The 20,496-nt window shown below is 47.1% G+C and overlaps 1 protein-coding gene across 3 annotated transcripts in view; it reads right to left on the bottom strand.

Annotated features, from left to right (window-relative positions):
* Nucleotides 1-20,496, bottom strand: part of triob (trio Rho guanine nucleotide exchange factor b) — a 113,126-nt gene that overhangs the window by 81,352 nt on the left and 11,278 nt on the right. The window lies entirely within an intron of this gene.

Raw genomic sequence — 20,496 nt, 5'->3', positions numbered from 1 at the left:
CACACACACACACACACACACACAAGTCTGCACTGCCCTCAGGCTCAGCACTTAAAGCACTCCAAAGAGCATTTCCGCAGCCACTGCGGCTCCGCAACACTGCAGTATTTATAATCTCTCACAATGACACACAGATTCCAATCTGCTGTGATTTCGTACCTCTCCGATAACTCGGAAAACATCCTGCTTCGCAAATGCGATACAACAGGATACACTCTTACAGTGAAATGAATGCACACTTTCTCCTACTCAACACACTGCAGACAAGAGTAAGGAAGAACTGGCTTTCCTCCTAAGTAAACTTGGGGATTACAATGTGCTCATTTTAGATGAAAACATGTGCAACTTGATTACCTGCAATGAGCTCCAGATGTGCATCTCATCTTATTGCCCATATAAAGAAAATAACGATGAATTCCCCGTGGCTGATAAATGTCTTGGGTATTAAAATTGCAGCTGAGGTGTTGCACTAATAATGTAACCTTCTGTCCCGTTTGACAGACCGGGGTCCGAAGTGTAAAGTTGCTGTCACCTGGGGGTTTCTGTGGAAAGTGTGTCACAAGAGGACAGCGAGCCACAGCTGTGCCCGTCAAGACTCCAAAGCAAGTGTCAGAAGGGTGTCTGCCGGGGGCGGGCGGCACACGCGCTCCTACCGGGGACCCGGCGGCTGAGACGGCCAGAGACACGAAGGCGTGTCCGCTCACACCACGCGATGAGACGTTAAGCATCTCCGCGAACGTACCGTGACCTCGTACGTGCCGCTCGGACCGCTTCCATCTAATGGCTCAACGTGCGCTTGTCAGGCCCGTAAATCCCGACAGGTGCCTGCGCCCCAAACCCACCTCGCACATCTGCGAAACAGACCCCGGTCATTGCCATAAATCAAACGTATGCTGCCGGGAAGTAAAAGAAATCTGACGTACCATCGGAAAGGACTTGGATGTGGGGAGGAAGGGGGAGACTGAACCGCACACCAGCTGGGACAGCTGTAGGTTACTGGGACTGTCGTTCTACAGGCCTGCACTTGAGGGGTTTTCTTTAATGCCCCCACAAACTGGTGCCTCTGACATAAATAAACTGGCTCCTTGTGTTGTGAACATTTCAAGTATTTGAACATAGGAAATTTTTCCAGATTACTACTGCTTATTTTTAAACCGCATTTTATTCGCTTTTCCGTTTTCATTGCATAGCTAAAGCACCCTGCAATTCCACCTCCTGTCATTAGTTGGCAGCAAAGCACCCTCAAACAGAACAGGAGCGCCACGGTTCGAGTCACCTCTGTGCGTGGCGCCGAGTGTCTGCGATCAAGACGTAATTGTAAAAAGAAAAACTGCAAAATAACTCTGTGGTTCGAGAGAAAACGTCGAGGGATGTCCGCATTGCTACGTTTTTACTGTGTGTAAAAGGAATTAGCAAGCAAACAGTTACAAATGAACTTCGGGTCTCAACTGCGTTCGTAAGTTGAGGAGTGGGTGTATAAAGAGACGGGCACAATGCCGGAGCTTCCGAAACGATTCTGCGGACAATGGCCGGAATGCAACAAATGTAAAAAAATCAAACAATCATTACCCAAACGCTCAAAATCGGAACAACGTGGCATCAACAGACCACGATATCTACAGTTGCAAAACTGTCAACAAACACCCGGGTGGTTTTGCTAAGCAGCTGTGCTAATATCTCCAGAATGAGAAGGCTCAACTAGAGCCGAAACACTTCCCCAAACATAAATCATTGCGTACGTACAAGGTAATCAAAAAATAGTAGGAACGTCACCTTTTCTGGTCCTTTGGAGAACATCCTTTCAGCTTCAGATGAAACCCAAAATGTCACTTTATATAGAATTCTGCATCTTTAAATATTCGGTACCTTCAGTTTTCCCCATAGTTCAATCGTGTTAAACAGTGTAATTTAACCGTTGTGACCGTCGGGAGAGTCCAGGCAACAATAGCGCACGGGCTCCTCTGGGCCTGACTGTGAAGGGGAAGCAAGAGACTGGGTAGAGCGCACTTCCCCCGAGGTTCAGCCACAGTGCCACAACGCCACAACACAACTCCATGCCACAGCTACCGGCATCATCAGAAAGCACATGTACAGGACTGTAAAAACACCCCAAACTGCTCGCAGCAAGAGTAGAGCAAGTCGAAGTTTGAGTACAGTTGGACCAAACTGGACAGAAGAGGGAAGGCAAAGCAAAGCACAAGCGTCCTACATCTCTGAGAAGTGCTGCAGAGAAAAATGGGAAGACAGGGTGCCTCATTATCTTAAACATCTTGTGATTTCTTTAGGAAAAAAAAAAAATTCAGGTAAATGTTCAAAGAACAAGGACACCAAAAAATGCAGATGCACCGGAGTGGAAAAATTTGTCCTAACGCATGTAGTTTGACTCCACTCATTTCAGTCATATCCATTTCAGAATAAGCAGACATTACGTATGTATATATGTATAAACTGATGTACATGGTGGAAACAAATTGTACTTAAGAATCACGTCTGCAACTGTGTCTCCCTTTCTCCTAATGTAATGCACACGTATTTTCTATGAGACGTTCGTCGCTTTGGAGAAAAGCATCTGCTAAACAAAGAAATGTAAATAAAAGTACGGATTGCGGTTTTTTTTTTCCAGGCTCATCACGTGAAAACTCATTTCACTCAATTTATCAAGAAAGAATATGCTGGAAATGAACTCTTTCCCTGACCTTATTTTAAGGGACGAAAATCCCGTTTATCGGGCATTTAGCCATGCCTGATAAAGACGTCATTCCAAAGAGAAGTAGGTTTTGCGACTCTTGGCAGCGAGCCGCACTTCGTTTTTGCGAAAAGCAGATGTTTAGATAACGATAATCCTGATGAATCTCACATGGAGCCCTTCCAATGCTGGGTTTTGTACCAAGTGGACACTCTGCAGAGGGCTTTCTGTACGTCTTCGCCCCTGGCCTTCTACGGTAACTCGGTGGTATCAGGTGAGCTCAACCCTCGGTGGCAGAAGCTCACCAGAGAGACTAATCCACGACATGAAAATATTTACTTTCCAATACATCTGACCCCCCCACATTTGCTGGTGGCAAGGTTTACAGTACGGAACAATGGGAAACGGGTTTAAACAAATCTGGGGCACTCCTCAGCACCTGCGGGAGACCCTCGTGCTACCGGTGCCAATGGACACTGGATCCTTGTGCTAATTTTAGAAAGTAGAAACATTTTCCAGTTCATTCCTAAATGCAATTTCTTCATTTATCTCTCGTTCACGTGCTGTTTGTAGAATATCAAAAGCAAACTGCGTTTATGTGCCCAGCCAGTCGGTGTCGGTATGATGCACCGTGAACAGAAAGCTTAATTCAACTATCTTCCAGTGAATTCCTTCTCGCTAGGAAATCCGGCCCATCTGAAAAATCTCCTACTACTGGAATTCTTGCTAGCCTTCTCCAGATGCGTACTTCAAGAACAATCACCATCATTCACCCTACTAGCGATGGCCCCGAGTATTGGTGATCAAGAATAAAATTATGAAGGGGTAAAGAATCTGCCTTGAAAAGGAGTTTGTGGAAATGACATATTGCCATCTCAATTTCGTTGTAGTTTTAAAACAATTCTAAGGCTAATATTAAAATGAAATGCTCTACAAATTACTTATGATTGCTGTAGCCAAGACTTTTACAGGACCTAAGCAGCAAATATACAGTATTTTCAGACATGTGTTACTGTTCATTGATGCTAAGTTAATGGTAAAAGTGACTTTCGAATAAAAAGTTAAAGACTTAAGAACTCAGTTGTGTGTAAATTAAGAAGTGAATATATTTGTTTTACGTTCATTTATTTAGCAGACACTTTTCTCCAAAGCAATTTCCAATGAACTGTGTAGTGTTATGAGCCCACACACCTTATTCACCACGGTGACTTACACTGCTAGACACACTACTTACACTGGGTCACTCATCCATACATCAGTGGAACACACTCTCTCTGTGTCTCACACACACAGTGCTCCCAAGTGTTGCCAGGTCAAAGGAATACTTTGTGTAGCTGTTCCTACGGAGAGGGGAGAGGAGAAAAAAAAAAACCCACGTTTTTTTTTTTTTTTGAAACGACGACACAAACCCCTAACACTCTGTTCCGAGAGCACTGCGCCCTGTCGTATCGCATTCGGCCCCGTCAAGTGACGTGACCTTTACCGGCCTGAGCTCACACCACCTTAGAAGACCCGATAAACATCCAACATAAGGCGGAGAACAGAACAGCAGGAGGCTACATCTAAGATCATACGGAATATCCGTTTCACGCACAGACTATGCCATCCGAAGAAAAATAAAAAGTAGAAGGCAGTACGAAAGGATCCGGAAGAACTGAGGGTTCAGTCAAACCAAGCAGGTATTACGCCAAGGTACCGGAACCAGCGGATCGGCCAGTCGCAAGGAGAGGGAATTGCGCCCGAGCTTTCCCTCCGCCCTCCCAAGGGGAGCCGGAGCCTAACGAGCGGGCTACTTCACGCATCTCCCACGTGTTGACGCTTTCCGAGAACAGCTACCCACCCGCGGCCCACAGAGAACGAGGACACGGGTCTGTTTTGAGCCACGCGCCGTTTCCGAACGGCTCCCGCGCACCGCTTATTATTTATCAACAGGGGATACAGGGCAGCTTTTATACCGGGGCTCTGTCTCCAGAGACTAATTACTAGGTGAAGACAGAGTGTCCATTTATAATCCAAACAAAACTAGCAAATTCTGCCGGGACTGCTGACTGGACCTCACACCAAAATATTTTTGTTTCATTTTATACATCTCCTTATGGTCTTCACACATGCGCGACGTGCCCTTACGTGTTTTTTTTTTTTTTTTTTTTTTTTTTTTAAAACCGATTAACAGAGCCGCGCTACGTCACAGCAGCACAGAAACATCGCAAATACATCCACGTACATAAAACAAAGGCAAAGGGTCACTATAATTCAGGTGCGACTGCGTACTTCAAGGTACAGCAATTCAAAAAAGTATCCGAACGTTCCAGAATTTGACAACCATGTAGAACAGATGCAATTTTAACATGTCATTTTAAATTACATACATTTACTCATTTAACTGATGCTTTTCTCCAAAGCGACTTAGTGTTGAGGTTACAATTATTTACCCATTGTACTATGACGGGAGGTGAGGCTCGAACCTGCGACCTTTGGGCCCCGAGGCAGTAGCTCCAACCACCACGTTACCAGCCGTCCCATTTTTTTGTTCGGCGCTTGAGTTCTCCATCTGAAGAGGGCCGAAAATGAATCGACTGCACCGGGTGGTGAGAAGGTATCGCAAACGGGCCTCCCGATACGAGTTACACCACAGCAGGACAGGAGAGAGGCGAGCCGAGCCGGAGGGCTCGTTCCGTGCCAAAGCGGAAAGTGACGGCAAGCAGCTGCGAAGGACCCTGACAAGAAGCGTCCCGTCGTGGAGCCTCGACCCGACCTGGAAACTCCCCGCACGTGTACGCGCAGCAAAAACATCTCCCACAAAATCCCTTCCTGTCTCGAAGAGATTAAAATATTCTGTACCGAACAGAGGATCTCTCTCTCTCACACACAGGTCAGGTTTTGTTAAAGATCTGAAGAAAACAAAACTTTTCCCCCAGCTGTATCAACAGGACTCCTCCGAAGTTGCTGCGCAAACAATGTGTACAAACTCCGTTCTGCAAAGTGTCAAAAATGCAGCTTTCAACACAGAGATTGAAATCATCTTCAGTTGTTTTATTTTAATGTTGGGGCCTTTGATGCATAAACCTTTAAGTATTTATACATGGTACACAATTAGTTGCTTCACTGCGTTTCCCTTGAAACCATATATTCCCATCCCATTTCAGTGCGATGCTAAACAATTATGAGGTAGTGGACAACAAACCACAACATGACACCTGCCATACAAGAACACGTAGCTATGAGAATACCTGCCAGGTGAGGATCCAAACTGGGTCATTAAACAGGGGGAAACGGCACTGCGGCTTCACAACGCTTCTGCTCGGCATCATAAGAGGATGTCTGACCGCTGCCTCGTGTTACAGATGATATACAATATCTGCATTACTCCACCACTGACTCAGCCACCAGCTCTAGTCTGCTTACTTACCATTCTGGGGCACCAGACGTCTTCCACGCGCTCTCACCACATCCCACCACGTTCCGTTGGTGTAATTAAACAAGTGCCTATTAATAGATGTGGACACAAACTAGATGGCCTACATTGGGAAGATGACACAAACAGTAGCATGGAAGCCTCCTGAGATGACGTTACTCTTTTGTTAATGGAAAAAAGTGCTTTTCGTACCTGCGGCGTGGCCATAACGATGCCATGTCGACGCCATGTCGACACTCTCCTAAAATGCTCTCTCCAGTATTTACCATGGCCCGGTTCATCCAGGTAAAATCCCAACTGTTCATACTAGGGTCTCTGTGTATTATTATGATTATTATTTAGGCTGGGCCAGCTGGTAGCCCAGTGGTCAAAGAACAGGACTCTGCAACCAAACGGTTGTAGGATCGAGTCACAGGAGACACCCTGCTGCTGGATTCTTACTTCACTAAACATCTCAAGGCTGTAGAACAATAATTCACGTACTCCACTTTTTACAAGCACATATGTTAAATAATATAGTGTAAAATCCGTGAGAAAAACTTCTCTATTGGCAAAATCAATTGCAGGTGAGCAATATTTAGCCTGGCCCTCAGTTTAAGTATCTCCTGAAAGTGCTTTTCTTCTCTATGACCTAAGGAAGTGGTCTTAAAAGAAAAAGCTTTGAAACCAAATATACCAAAACACAGAAAATAATCAGTATTTATCCCTTGCAGGTAAATGAAAAAATCCCATAAAACCTTCAATGACCACCAGTAACTCTGCACCATGTTACATTAATCCTTCAGTCTTCCGGCTCCATTTATGCATCCATATAGTTATCGATAACTGCTTGTCCAGTGCAGGGTCACAGCAGTCCAGACACTATCCAGGAAGCACAAGTGTGGGACAGGGTACATCATGGACAGGATACCAGCCAATTGCACAGGAGGCGTGCACACGCGCACACACACACACACACACACACACACACACACACACACACACACACACACGTCAATTTAGAATCACCAATTCACTTTAAACACGTGTCACGCCATTTACACGAACACATCAATTCCACTCCAAGTGGATTCGAACCCACAACCCAGTAGGTTTAAAACACCTGCTCAACTCTCTCCACCAATTGTCATGGGGGGGGGGGGAACACACACAAATGCGTCTGCATTTGACAGTTCAACCCGCATCTCCAATATGCTCAATTCCCGTAAAATAAGTATGAAATGTTTATATCAGAGCTGCAATTGGAACATTAAACCACATTTAGCGCAGTGTATTAAACGTGAGATGCTGGGAAGTAAAACGCAAGAGACTCAGGAAGGTTACCTATTGTCTCGAGGGACTTCCAGCACACAACACCCCCAAAAGCTCCACGCTCAGCTAATGTGTTTCATCAAGCCAGTTACATCGTATGCTTCAAAGCGACCAAAAAAAAAAAAAATCAATACACTCCTATCATGGACGATCAATGAGATGGAAAATTTGGGGAGAAGACAATGTGGTGGGGAAGGCTTTTACTGCAAATGTTTGGGCAAGTCCTCTTCAGGTATTTCATATGACTTTGATCATACTTTCTCAATTTCGGTGCTTTGATTTCACAAGCTGAAGACCAGAAAATTATTTCCTTTATGGCAGTAACATGGGGGGGAGGGGGTGTACAAAAAAAGGAGAGACTTACAAAGGTAATGCTGTGGCACAGGTGGATGGAGAGAAGCTCTCAGAAGCCAGGACTGCTCGCAGAAGACAAACATACCGTACCATGTTTACTGCAAGGGGTGCATCAAAACATCAAAATCAGGTGGTACTTTTGATAACTTTGTCTCGACTAACTCACGGGGACATTAGTGACCCCCTTTACATGAGCCCAGCAGGTGCCGCAGTTCTTATTGCTGTCAATTTGGAGTCAAAGGACCGCGGTGCAAATCCTGCAGTAATACTCCTGATCGAGGTACCTACCCTGTACTGACACAGTAAACATGTGGCAGGGGTATAAAATCAGTGTAAATAGCTTACTTATATGAATCCCCCACCTAATAGGGCTAATTCTGTCCATGAAATTACCCTGTTAAGTGACATTATTGGCTTTAAAAAAAAAGTGTCACCCAAAATTAATTACAAAACCTAAAATGCAGGGTATTTTTATGCATGACAATGACACCACCAACATATTTAGCTAAATGACTATCTCTGGTTTGTCTTTTAATGCTATGCTTTTATTCATTTTCCATTATAAATAACTGCGTGTCCAGTGCAGTGTCACCATGGTCTGGACTCTATCTCACAGGTACAGGGTGCGAGACAAGGTGCGCCACACAGACACACTCATCTGGCTTGAATATTTAAGATTTAAAGAAATAAAGTTCCCGAGAACACTCGGATACCCGGGACACTCGCACGTGAACGCTATGCTCAAACGGTGCAGTCTCTACTGTTGTGGTTAGAGCTGCTGCCTTTGGGCCAAAAGGTTGCAGGTTCAAGTCCTACCTCCAACTGTAGTATCCTTGAGCAAGGTACTTAACCCTAAACTGCTTCAATAAAAATTAGGCTGCTGTATTAATTGGGAAATAAGTTGCTTCGGAGAAAAGCATCAAATAAATGAATAAACGTGATGGAAACATAATGCTGTCAGTGGCACTGCACGGCATTACATGCTGACCTCACGATGACCTTCATTTGATTCTGATTATTAAGGCTTTATCCAGTAGTTGGGTATTGATGCCATTAAAGCAGCGGAACGACTGCGGCACATGGGTACGGGACCGTGGCAGAGACAGGATCCTCACCACCTTGTCTGTTAACACCACTAATAAAGTCACAAATTTGACCAACTTATTTTGCTCTCTGAAAGACCAGGCATTGTAAAAACTGCTACGTGTTACATCTTTATAGTTAAGGACTCGGAAGGACTTGGGTTCGAATCCCACTGCTGCTGTAAAACACTTGAGCAAGGCACTTGCCCAAAATTGCTGAACTTTCCAAAAAAAAAAGGGAAAAAAAAAAAAAAAAATCCTCCAGCACCCTGCTGAATAAATAAGTAAACTAAGTAGCTTAACACTAATTCGCTTTGAAGAAAAAGCATTAGCAAACAGAATTAATGATACTATTAAATCTGCTGTTTCAGATGTGCCATTCAACTGACAATCAATGGTCGAGAAAGTCACTGTGACATGTTGTCCTTGCATTTCGCCCCAAGCATAATTAAGCTTCTCGTACTTAGATTAGTTTATTTTGTTTCCATCTTTCCTTGAACGTTCCCATGACCGTTTAATTTCTGGTTGTGCCAAACGAGCGCTCTTAACCGGGACAGGAGTGGCGTTTTCGAAAGCACCTGTGTGGGGTTGAGTATCTGTAACCGTAGAGCCCGCGCGCATCTTTTCCGCCTCTAGATGGATGTCGAAGGACTGAAAGAGGCAAAATGTCGCGTACCGAAATTACAAGCCCTTTGCATGGAAAAACGGTATAAAACTTCCACACGCTATTGCAGCTTCTCAGTTACTGTATAGAAAACTAACATTCTAAGTCAGTTTGACAAAAAGCAAATTATTAATGCGAAAACACAACAACTGTAAATGGTGTTCATCTTAACGAACGGGCCATCCGGCTGCTTTTGCAACCGCAGTTTTGTCACTCTGGCGTCCCGGATATTTTCCGCGTGTCATCTGCAGCGTTTCGAGCATCCCGTCGTAACTGCTGTACTGTACACGCACCTTCACATTTACAAACTATAACTTCGGCGGAGCCCTGAAATACGGTTCCGTTCACCGGACTCGGTTTTCTCCGTCTTCGCACCCAGCGCTTTGGCCGTTCCTCCGTTTCTGGTCTTGGCCGCCCAAAGTGTGGATGGCGGGCCGTCGGGTCGAATTGAAGCCAACGCATTTACAGGATGCTCGATCTGCGGTCGAGAAGTAGCTCGCAAGGTACTCGGAACCGAGGATGATCACCCTAGGGCCTTCAAACGGTTACGCGAATTATGGCCGTGAGCCTTTCACACAATAGCTCAGCTGTTCCTAGAGGATAAGATTTAATTCTCAAAATATTACCTTGTTTATAAACGTGATGACTTCTCTTTATAAAGTGTGCGCGCACGCACACGTGCACACAATACCTGTCAGTTTCTAATCAAAAGAAGCAGGTTTGATCTGGGTTCGAATCCCCGCTCCTGCCGCAGCATCCTTGAGGAACGCAATTCTCCTGAACAGAAGCAGCAAAAATGACCTTTCTGCATAAATGGGTTTAAAAGTATCTCAATTACTAGGAAAAATAAATAAATTCTATAACCTAAAAATTCTATTAATGACATTAAACCAAGCATTACCACTGCACGCTCTTGGGTTGATGTGCTCTGCTGCGGGACAAAGCCCAGAAGGCGCAGCGCTGTTCGCAACAACTCGAAATGCCCCGCACGCATGTGAACACATGGTATTAAATTAATCGCGCGCGGTTATACTTTAGCCATTGTTTATCCCCCGTAATCCCTTTTTTTGAGGATGCAACACAAGATGATCCCGCTACAAGCTGCTCCCAATTCCCGCGCCGCCCCGGCCCGAACCAGACGTCCAACTTTATATTGGACGAGAGGCCGGCGCGTCCCTCCCGTCCCCGTCACCCTGGATCCCGGTCGACTACGGCAGGCTGCGTCACCGGGAGAACATCTCTCTCGTCTCCCGCGTTGTCTCACGCGGTATCGGCAACCCCCGCGCGCCTCAATTTACCGGAAAGCTCTACGGGACATAATGAGAGCTGAAGGACCGCTGCCTCGCCGTGCCCTATTCCCAGTTCGGAGAGGTAAAGTAAGGTAAACGGAGCGGGACTGGGGGCTCAGAAGGAAAACGCCTCCCTCTCCGTTTGAAACAACATAAACAAGAGCTGCCGAAGCGTTCCGATTTGAATTTCAGATTGTTGGTTCAACCGTCTGTGGGAGTAAGGTTACACTATGAAAATGAAACAAGGAATGTGGGGGGGGCTACTGAGGCTCTCCCACTTCATATGAACCGCCACACTGACGGTTATTAAAATTATCCTTCAAAAACAGGAAGCTCGCAGCATTTTTACGAAGGGGGTAGGGAAGCGGAGCCAGAGCAGAGCCAGAGCGCAGCAACAACCGCAGAATACGAAAGTGCACTAAAGGCTTAGTGTGACCGAGCTCTGCTTGTTCACATTCCTTAATGAGCATAATGTAAAACATGACCGTAAAAGCACAATAATTTAGCCTCCCTACAATAACGCTGAAGTGCTTTTTTTGCTTACGCACACGGTTCAGCGATCCATTAAGCGGAGCGTCTCCGAGTCGGAGCGACGGGCATCGGCCACACGGCTCTAATGCACAATATATTCTAATACTCCCGGTCGCGTTTCCAGAGCGCTGGGAAGAACAGCACCGCCGCACGCTCTCAACTCGCATAAGGAGCAGCGCGGCGGGTAGCGCCGGTGCCTCTCGGCTCCGGATTCAGATCCGTTCTCCGACGCGATTTGGCACGTCCTCGCCGGGACCGTGCGGGTTTCCTCCGGTTGCTCTGGTTTCCTCCCACAGTCCCAAAATGCGTTTCGGGGGAGCACGTGCATTTCCGGCGACTCCGAATTGCTTGTGCAGGCGGTCCCCGATTAACGAAGGTTCGACTTCAATTATTTCGACTTTACGATGGCGAGCTGGCGACAGACATTCAGTAGAAATCGTACTTCGAATTTTAATTTTTTCCCCCGGGCAAGCAATCCGCATCTCCCAGTCTGCCGTGCAGAGATGTGTGTTAGATGCATTTTCAACTTGCGATATCTTCGAGTTTTGATGGGTTTCAGGGAACGTAACCCCGCTGTAAATCGGGGGACCACCTGCAATGTGTGCATGTATGTTGTATTGCTTCGGCGTATAAACCGATGAATGATTACTTAGTATAACATAGCCACACTAAATAACCTTTGAGCACTGTCATTTTGGAAAATAACTTCTAAATTAATAGCGGTTTGAGCTGCTGCCTTTGGAGCCTTAGGTTGGCGGTTCAAATCTTGCCTACTGCTGTAGTGCCCTTGAGCAAGGTGCTGGCCTTCAGCTGTTCCAGTAAAATTACCCAGCTGAACAGATGGGTAAATAGGTGTAGGTCACGTAACATTTTAAGGCGCTTTGAAGAAGAGCGTCAAATGAAAAGAGGGTCACAGTGGTCCGGAGCCTATCCTGGAAGCAGTGTGTCTGAGGCAGGGTACACTCTGAATAGGATACCGGTTCGTCACGGGGCCGTCGCACACGTTCACACCCTCCTAGCCGTTAGAATCCCAGTCCATATGAAAGACATGTCTTCGGACTGTGGGTGGAAACGGGAGCGCCTGGATGACATGAACACGGGGAGAATACATGCTCCACGCAACCAAATGCTGCGACGTAAAGCAACTCATACACAATTGGTTATAGTACTCTCTACTGCCTACATGTGAGAGACGCTGGGATGTGTAAGTGGAAAGACAATGAATGAATGAACGAATGAATTGTAATGTTTTAAAGGTGTACAAATGACAGCACACACACACACAGTCTGAACCACTTGTCCCATACGGGGTCGCGAGGAACCAGAGCCTAACCCGGCAACTCGGGGCGTAAGGCTGGAGGGGGAGGGGACATACCCAGGACGGGATGCCAGTCTGCCGCAAGGCACCCCAAGCGGGACTCGAACCCCAGACCCACTGGAGAGCAGGACCCGGTCCAACCCACTGCGCCCCCCAAATGACAGTACGTAGACATAATTCTATCCTGCCCAGGTTTAAGACCTTTGAAAAACCAGGTCGGTGTGAACGAGCTGGTCGTCGGCTCCCGCCGACTCACTTTCTACAGGTCAACGGGGTTCGGCGCTCCAAACATCTACACCTCCCGCTTGATCCTTCGCACCGATCGCCTCCAGCTAGGGACAGCTTCGTGGATAAGCTTATAGCGGGAAAGCCATAAGAGCCACAAGGGAAGCAGTTACGGCAGGTAACGTAGCCGCTGAAGACGAAGACGGTGCTCTTGGTTCAAGCCCCAGAATTGGTCCTGGTCTATGGCCCTTGAGAAAAGTACTTTTTCCACCCTAGTTAACAACCAGCTATAAAAATTACTGAGTTACTTAACTAAAGTGACAGCGAAGTGACAAAACAGTAAAAGGTTAGGCTGCTGTAAAAGCTACTGGAGCACCTGGCTTCACGCGGTGGGCTTGCGGATCCGTCGGCCACCGGGACCTCTAACGTAGCGGCTTCTGCCACCGCAGCCAAACAGCAAAAATCTGGACGTTTTACAGCAGTTTTACCTGTGCCTTCATGTTCGAACTAAATATGACAGAACTTAAAGGTTACTAATGGCTTGACCGCAACTACGATTATGCCTTTATTAAAAAAAATTTACTATTAATTACAATCCAGATGAAAACTTGGTTCAAGGTGACAATGTTAGCAGAATTCTGAACAGCTTATTGTACGAATCTGATTTATAGTCATCTCATTTTTACTGTATCAATTCAATTTATTTATAGACAGTGCTCTTCTCACCTTTTTACCCTCAAATCAGGGTAAGTACCTCAATCAAGTATATTACATCAAAAATGAATACTGAACTTTGGTCCTTCGATTGCAAGACAACAGCTGTAACCACTATGTCGTCTCTCGTTAAAGTTCAGATAACACTAATACTCTGTGTGGTGATAAACTCTGTAAATGCAGGAAGGTGTTAACTGCAGCGTTAGAAGAAATTAACATTTGATCTGCATGATAATTCTGTGGGGAGTGCGGTGGCGCAGCAGGTTTGGCTGGGTCCTGCCCTCCGGTGGGTCTGGGGTTCGAGTCCCGTTTGGGGTGCCCTGTGACAGACCGGTGTCCCGTCCTAGGTGTGTCCCCTCCCTCCTCCAGCATTGCGTCCTGTGTTGCCGGGTTAGGCTCCGGCTCACCGCGACCCCACTAGGGATAACCGGTTTCAGATAGTGTGTGGTTATTCTATACTGTGCTCTACATACATACACACACACATATATATACACACACACACACGTACATATGCATATATACATACACTACACATTTTTTTATGCCCTCAAACTTACTATATTAAATGTATTTACAAACCAACCTTTAATGAGATAATGCATGAATTGCCAAAATCAAGTTAAAAAGAGAACTTTAATATTGTCCTGCTCTGACAGCGAATGGGTCACTTATTAGTTTAACAGAAATCATCCTCCAGACTTCTCCAAGAAGGTCGAGTGATGCGTACAGAGCGCATTTTAGTTTTACCTCCAGAAACAAACGCACGCTCCATGTCGCCCTCCCATCGTCATGAAATCTCCACCGATTCAGCCGGGCGTTCGCTCCGGCTTGGCTGACCGCTACGAACGCATCGATTTAAAAATCCGCTGTGCCGCAATCTTCTTCCGCACAGCTGAGAAAAAATAGTTGTACTATGTGGCTTGATTTTAAAGGAGAGTAAAATCATGCAATGGTTCAATGTGCTGGTACTACGCTTAACCAGTACAAGCAGATATGCGGATGTCCCCAACCGACGATAGGGTTACGTTCCACGAAAGTCACCGCAAGTCGAGAAATGCATTCCGCGCACCTCACCTACTAAACATCGTAGCCTAACATACGTGCGATGGCCATTACGGGCTTGCCGCCTTCACGCCGAGCAACGATCTCGTTTCTCCTCAAGGGTAATCGGCCTCCACTTCTTCTTCCCACCAGCGACCGGAGACACGGATGGGCGTTTCTGCGACATTACGGATGCACAAAACGCAGCGTAGATACGGGGGGGTATCTGTATAGCGACCGCGCGGCAGACTGCGGGATGCAGATCGCTTGCACTGCCCGGCATCGCGAGAGAGCATCGCGCCGTACATCGCTTACCCGGGGATGGGGGATTCGCGGTATCGCCGGCTCGCCATCGCGAAGTCGAAAAATCTTCAGTCGAGGAGCATCTGTACAGCACAGCATTTGCGTGTATGTGTATAACTAAATTTAAAAAAGTGCATATTTCCAACGAAGAAGACAAGAACATCACATAGGCTCTGGTCAGCCCGCATCAGGAGATCTGTAGCCAGGTAATAACATTCCGCTGTCCCACCACGGTTCTTATTGTGCCACACTGACACAAGCACGTGAAACGGGGAGCTTGACAACGTACCATTCTGGAGAGCTACAACAATTGTGCCAAAGAAAAAGTCCAAACTGCCTTCTCCGATGACCAGAAGCACACAAATGCGGCAGCTTTCCGATATTATACGTGCAAAAGCGCAATTGCCATCTACCAACATTTCTACTGCTACTATTCACTTTCAAAGAGTGTTTTCCAGGAGAAGTCAGGTGTCTGTTTTAACCTCCAAGTGCTGCAGTATTTGTGGAGAGGGTTAGGGCAGAAATTTTATGACCGGATGTTCTTCCTGATGTCAAAACACGTAAACGATATATGTGATCTTAATACGTCAGCATGACGCCAAAACCGCAGTAAAATATTGCCACACACCTGAAATGAAATATTTCACGATATTAAGAAACACACAACCATGCACAGAGAGTCTGAAACCGCTTCTCCCATCGGGGTCGTGAAGAACCGGAGCCTAACCCGGCAACACAGGGCGTAAGGTCAGAAGGGACACACCCAGGACGGGACGCCAGTCCATTGCAAGGCACCCCAAGCGGGACTTGAACCCCAGACCCACCACACAGCACCCCCCCCCCCGATATTAAGAAAACAGTAACAGAAATCATCCCAAATTGGAGCAGCTCACACCTCACAAGGAGAAATGTCATTTCTCAATTTCCCGTTTGCCCCAATATGCCAAAAATGAAACGAGTTTCCACCGAAACCGAAAACAACTGATGACCTGACAACGTACCTGCCGCGCGACTGGGTACATCGAGTTCGCATTTCGGAAGGGAGCAGTCCGCAAAATGAGAGAGCAAAAATATTATTGGTTAGCATAAAAGGTGCTGTAACAGGCCATGGCGGCCAGGGAAGGGGGTGGAGACGTGGGTGTAGATGGGGGGGGAAAGGAGCCACAGCTGGGGCGAATCACTGACGCTATTTCTTCCCCCGGACCCGACACAGAGAGAGAGAGAGACGGAGGAAGAGAGCACGAGCGAAGAGACGAGCACAAGCCAGATCGCGACCCCGTGCATGACGCCGGCGAGGCCACGTCGAATCCCCCGTCTACCCATTCCCGGTTCCCCCCCTTCGCCTCCTCGCTGTCGAGGGGTGAATAAAAGACGCCACTAGGCGAGCGCTGCAACTACCGTCTCTGGTGTCGTCTGTCGCAGGTGCGGAAGAGCTTGACATTCAAACAAAGGTCTACCGTCTCCTGAGGATCCAACTCCACGAAAGGACAATTTTTACTTAACATTTATTTCCATGTTACTACAAAACACATGTACTAATTGTGGTGAAACTGACGGAACAAAAAGTGAATATTTAACATGCAAAGATCTTCGTGGCAGAGGGTGACTTCTGTTGGGACCAACTCAGATTTTATGTCAACTTAATATATAATTAATTATATAAATGTTGACATTAATATGATACATGAATTAAAAAAACTCATCTTTAAGGGCAGTATGGTGGTGCAGCAGGTAGCGCCGCTACCCCACAGCATCTGGACTGTTCAGGCATAGGTTCAATCCCCGCTCGGTCTGCGTGGGGTTTCCTCTGGGTGCTCAGGTTTCCGTCCACAGTCCAAAGGCATGCTGTTCAGGACGACAGGCGACATTAAACTGCCCGCAGCATATGAATGGATGACTGCGTGTGTGGAAACCCTGCACTATACTAATGTCCCTGTCAGGGTGCATCCCCCACTCTCCCCCCCAAGTATTTCCAGGATAGGCACTGGGCCACCACCACCTTCATCAGGACAAATGAAAAGTAAGTGAATATCATCTTTAAAAGATGACAAACTCATTTTACTCAGTCTACAAGCTGCCTTCTCTAGTAGTAGTATCCAAAAGAAGACTAAAAAAAAAAAAATTAAAAGCTCGAGAGCAGAAACCTGTGCAGAATACACACGCCCATATAGTCTGTATTCATTTAAATAATGTTATAATTACCATCGTCACGCTATGGAAGCTGGGCGCCGAAACCAATACGGAGCCTATAGCCATGCGGTAAATTACCGTAGGAGCCGCATATCCGTAAACCGCTCCCGTTTGGACTGGGATTTTCCTTTCCAGTGAGCAAGTGAAGCGGTCGCTATAAAAAGCGGCCTTTCCAGCCAAAGCGAGCGGTCGCGACGATCACGTTTCCCAGTCGACCTTCAGTTCGGCGGAAGGGAAAGAAGAGGGCCGCCCCCAAAGCCGTACGCCTCCACGTCCTCGCTCTATTATTTCCGCGATTTACAGCATCTCCGGTGCCGCCGCGTGCGGTCCCGCATCCTGCTACGATGGCGCGAAACCGTAGCGGTTAAAATGCCGCGGGGGGAAAAACGCACATGAGCGTCGGGGCTGCGATTTGCCAGGGCGTAACTGCGCACAAATTAAGCGACGCCGGCGGAACCCCGGGAGGGCAGAGGCGACGGAAAACGAAAGCGGCGAGAGGGTCCGAGAGCGTCCCGTTACGAGAACGGAATTCCTGGCGAAGTTAAATATTAACGCGGAGTCGGATTCGGCGTCCGACAGCGGTGGCGCCCCCCCCCCCATGAATGTTTCAAGAGTCGCAGCAGGGCCCTCGCCGGGTTCCTTGAAAAGAGTCTGGAACATCCAACTTCAACTGTAGCTTCACAAATACAGACATTCACTCAAAATTAACTTGCCCCGTACACATTTTGGTCTAAAACAAAACATTTTCTACATTTTTATGAGGCAGGTTCTATATTATTAAATAGTGATGGCAAACTCTTCACAGGGGGGGGGTCCGCCTTACTCGAAAATGTAATTACTATCGGTTTCTGTGGCAAGTTGTGTGTTCTCGGGCTCCACATAACACTCGTTTACAGTAAAACATCACCAAATCCATTAAACGGACACAATTACTCCAGCAGCTCACATCAGTAGTTGTTCTCTTTAGTTATTCTAACGGTGAACTCCAACAGGTCCCTTGTGCACCTATTATGAACCTTACACTTAAAGTATGGGGTTGTCCTCTTTACCCCGATTTTCTCCACAGGCCAAAGATCAGTTTAGTGTCACCAGTTGACCCGAAACACACATTTACTCATTTAGCAGACGCTTTTGTCCAAAGCGACGTACATCTCAGCAAAAGGTACAATTTATGCATTACGTTAAGAGAAAAGACATAGCTGCAGACATGTGACTCAAGTAAACCTAATTTGTTACCTACCACTTGCTGCACCGAGGTTCATCGTTCAGGTAGGTGCATAAAACACAATGGACAAATCCTGATACGCTCCTACCAATTTTTTTTTTATTTCTTTACATAAGATAAACAAACAAGCAAATACAATGCCGGAGTAGTGGCTGATTAAAGGCTTTATCTGCTGATGCTCATGAAGTTACGGCGCATGAACATTTACACCGTAACAAGAGCTGGAGAGATCTTGGGCGAAATGGGTCCGGAAAAGGTGAGTTATCAGACCCTTCTTGAACGTAGACAGAGATTCAGCAGTTCTGAGTGAGAGGGGGATGTCGTTCCACCACGATGGAGCCAGAACCGAGAACCTCTGCGCTTTAACCTTCATGTGCACGCGTGTGTGTGTGTTATATTGCTTGGCTGTACAGGAGTTTACCGTAGTATGTCTAACACCACAAGTCCCTTCGGATAGAGGTGTCAGGGAAATGCAGGTTAAAAATCCTTTTAAGTCGCTTTCAGTCGCTAAATGAATAAACGTAAATGGTAAATGTCTTGCACAGCTCAGCTGGGGGGGGGGGGCAAAACCCAGATTCGCTCCTCAAACGCGAAGAAATGCCTCCAAGGCCAAAGCAGGGGTACAGAATGAAACTTCATAAACTCACCTGAACGAACACATCTCGAGGTATGACTGCATACACAGCAACTGCTGCACGTCCAGCTAGATCAGCAGAGCACAAGTTCCATCTCACCTCAGGGTCACGGGTTCGAGCCCCACGCGTTTTGCCCGTTTACGGAGCAGCGGCCGTCCTAGTGACTACAACCATCGTCTTGTAATCGTAAGGTGCCGCGTTCAAATTTTTTTGTCCTACTGTATCCCGGATCAAGATACAAACCTGGACTCACTAGTCAAAGTTACCGCACTGTATAAATGGGTAAATTACAGTTTGAAGAAAACATTGGCTTTGGAGGAAAGTAGTAAAATGAAACTTTTTCCTTCGCATTTAACCCACAATCATAAGGACCGTTTTTTTTTCCCCCCCCACCGTTAGACCATTTGCATCCATTCGTCTAACAGACGCTTTTGTCTAATGTGCGACTGAGTAAACAAACCGCTCTTCAGAGCAGGCAAAGAGGTACAGGTGCAGACAACTGTCCAAGCGCAGCCAGCTTGTCCAACGCCACTATTTTCGCCAACGCACGCAACTCGAGCAGCTGCAAAGAAACAAAGGAGGTCGTAAGTCAGGGTTAGTTTTAGGGCAAGTTTTTAGAAACGCACGTAGCCGTTAGGAGATCAAGAGAGAAGTACATCTGAAAGCTGTTCCGAGACCCTCGCGGAACGTTCAAAGGGATTCAGCGGCTCCGAGGGACGGAGGAGCCTCGCCCCACCGCATCGGAGCCGCCTTCCGGCTCGCTTTTCTCCATCCGAGACACGGCTGTTGGGCAGACCCAGCCGCACGGCGAGATGCGGACACATCTGCGTCTCGTTACCGCCATGTGCTATGTTCTTTCAGGCGGCGGCGGAGGGAAAACCGCGACCCCGTTCCGCTGTAATGCCACGGGGCGCTCCTCTTCCACAGGCACGACACAAGAATGACGCTGGTTCGCTATGGTATGGCGTCCGACGCCTCGCAGTCTGCTCGAAGGCAAAGGAGCTCACGACTGCTTCCCGATGACACGTCTGCCCGTGAATCCAATCGCCACCTCCTTCTCAAAAAAAGAGGGGAAAAACGATCAACACGAGTACGGCGACAACCAGCTCTTCGGTCCACGGAAGAGTCGGCGATCCCAGCCGGCTCGGCACGACGTCAGCTCCGTTTACAAAACGGGACCCCCTTCGAAAGCATCCGGCAAATCGGAACAAGAGCATCACGTCCGCAGCCCGACGCCGCGACTCCGCTCAACTTGAGCTCGGACACGACAAACATCAACGCGAGTCGGAGGATGTTCGCGTTCGGCGGGAGATTTTTCGAGCCGAACCTTTATCCTTTGAGCGAGGGGCGTTCAAACGCAGAAGGAAAACGCCGCATTTCAATTTACGTGAAGCCTATCCTTCTTCCGGCACGTGATTCTTCAAGTGCTTAAAAGCAACTTCCCAACTGCAATTTACAGCCTCAAAAACTATTAATGCAAACATCAAAGCATAAGTATGTTCCGCGAAGC

Source organism: Scleropages formosus, chromosome 18 (genome assembly GCF_900964775.1).
Source record: "Scleropages formosus chromosome 18, fSclFor1.1, whole genome shotgun sequence".
Classification (NCBI taxonomy): Eukaryota; Metazoa; Chordata; class Actinopteri; order Osteoglossiformes; family Osteoglossidae; genus Scleropages; species Scleropages formosus.
Note: the sequence above shows the minus strand (reverse complement) of the source record. Positions and strands in the feature narration are given on the sequence as shown.